Source organism: Schistocerca nitens, unplaced genomic scaffold (genome assembly GCF_023898315.1).
Source record: "Schistocerca nitens isolate TAMUIC-IGC-003100 unplaced genomic scaffold, iqSchNite1.1 HiC_scaffold_88, whole genome shotgun sequence".
Classification (NCBI taxonomy): domain Eukaryota; kingdom Metazoa; phylum Arthropoda; class Insecta; order Orthoptera; family Acrididae; genus Schistocerca; species Schistocerca nitens.
The window spans coordinates 7,501-10,000 of NW_026045633.1; positions in this window are offsets into that span (position 1 = coordinate 7,501).

Consider the following 2,500-nt stretch of genomic DNA (forward strand, 5'->3'; position numbering starts at 1 on the left):
CGCGCAGCGCCGTCCTAAGTACTTGGTCGGGTTCGAGAGAGGCGCAATCGCCCGGAGATAGGCGAGTAGACGCTTTCAGTGCGACCACCCGTGCTCCCAACTGAGCTTGCCGCTGCCGACAGAGGCCCGGGAGCGTGCTGTCGTGGTGTTGCCGGCGGGAGACAACACGCGGCCACAAACAGTGACCGGGCAGCTCCAACGCCAGCGCCACAGAGGGGCAGAGCCCCACTTGGGTGCCAAAGCGAACTCTCCCAGCACAGCGCACGCGCCAACACATCCGCACAGCTGCGATACAAACCACCTGCGAGAACCGCGGGGGCGACCGAGCAGCAGACGGCGTCGCGGCGCCGAGTGCCGGGCGGCGGCGCATCCTCAACGCACACAGTCCTCAATCGGACCAGCACACTGCAGATGTCCACCGCGCTTCGCACCGGGCCCGGGAGGACCCACTTTGGCCGCACGGCGCCGCGCGCTGGGTGCGCCGGCACGCAGATGCGCCGCCTGCCGCGTCCGTCAGCCGGCGCGCCTGCCACTGGGCGCCCCCACCAGCCGGCTGCCGCGCGTGCGCCCACGCAGCGCGCGGCCAGCACGCCGGGCGCCCCCCCCTCACCGGCCGGGGACGGTCCCACCCAGCCACCGCCGCGTATCGCTTCATACCCACATGCCCACTCACGTTCGTGGGTATGACGGGTGTCGCTGAAGCAACCGGTTAATACCTGTACCGATCGTCGATATCAACGATTCACCTCCAGCGCGAACAACCGCGCAACAACGGATTTCCAGTTCATTTGCGTAACTTGGGCAGCAAACGTAGACGTCCATCTACATTTGCGAATTCAATGGGTCTTGCATGCCTGGATGTTATGAGTCACGACACGCCACATCAGTCCACATACATGCTGCGACGTATGCACGAGAGAACACGTGGAAGGTGGCCCGCGTACGTATGCCGATGCCATTGCACAGCTGCGAAGCTCATTGAACACGCAAACTCCTGACTGACGAACTAGAGGCGACAGGGGAGGGGGGGGGGGGGGGGGGGGGCGATATACGTCTTATAGCAGTACACATTACAGTGGATAGCGGGACCATGTGGAACGTACGCAACACTCGCTAGATGTTGTGAGGGTAGGCACCGTAACATGATTCAATACGCAGGACACCAGAGTGTGCGCGCAGCGAACTATGTTGAGAGGGTTGCGATTAGGCAACGCTACACGAATTTCTAGATTCATATAACAAACAATTACGTGGGTTAGGTTAGGGCGCAACGTGGGTTAGGTTAGGGCCCAACTTAGGTTAGGTTAGGGCCCAACTTAGGTTAGGTTAGGGCCCAACTTAGGTTAGGTTAGGGCCCAACTTAGGTTAGGTTAGGGCCCAACTTAGGTTAGGTTAGGGCCCAACTTAGGTTAGGTTAGGGCCCAACTTAGGTTAGGTTAGGGCCCAACTTAGGTTAGGTTAGGGCCCAACTTAGGTTAGGTTAGGGCCCAACTTAGGTTAGGTTAGGGCCCAACTTAGGTTAGGTTAGGGCCCAACTTAGGTTAGGTTAGGGCCCAACTTAGGTTAGGTTAGGGCCCAACTTAGGTTAGGTTAGGGCCCAACTTAGGTTAGGTTAGGGCCCAACTTAGGTTAGGTTAAGCCCCAACTTAGGTTAGGTTAAGCCCCAACTTAGGTTAGGTTAAGCCCCAACTTAGGTTAGGTTAAGCCCCAACTTAGGTTAGGTTAAGCCCCAACTTAGGTTAGGTTAAGCCCCAACTTAGGTTAGGTTAAGCCCCAACTTAGGTTAGGTTAAGCCCCAACTTAGGTTAGGTTAAGCCCCAACTTAGGTTAGGTTAAGGCGCAACATAGGTTAGGTTAAGGCGCAACATAGGTTAGGTTAAGGCGCAACATAGGTTAGGTTAAGGCGCAACATAGGTTAGGTTAAGGCGCAACATAGGTTAGGTTAAGGCGCAACATAGGTTAGGTTAAGGCGCAACATAGGTTAGGTTAAGGCGCAACATAGGTTAGGTTAAGGCGCAACATAGGTTAGGTTAAGGCGCAACATAGGTTAGGTTAAGGCGCAACATAGGTTAGGTTAAGGCGCAACATAGGTTAGGTTAAGGCGCAACATAGGTTAGGTTAAGGCGCAACATAGGTTAGGTTAAGGTGCAACATAGGTTAGGTTAAGGTGCAACATAGGTTAGGTTAAGGTGCAACATAGGTTAGGTTAAGGTGCAACATAGGTTAGGTTAAGGTGCAACATAGGTTAGGTTAAGGTGCAACATAGGTTAGGTTAAGGGATGGTGTATGAGGGGGGAGGGGACGAGGTTCGTTCATAGTGATGATGGTAAGTGGACGCCTGAGGCACCCTGAGATGTGTCACGTCAGGATGCATCTTTCTCTCAGGGGAGGTGGTGCGCCGGTTGCGTGGGTGTGGCAAGGGAGTGGCAGGCCTGTGTCTTTCATTCCTGCCATTGCTTATATGCTGTGAGACAAGGCAGTGTGGTGGTGTTGGTTGCAC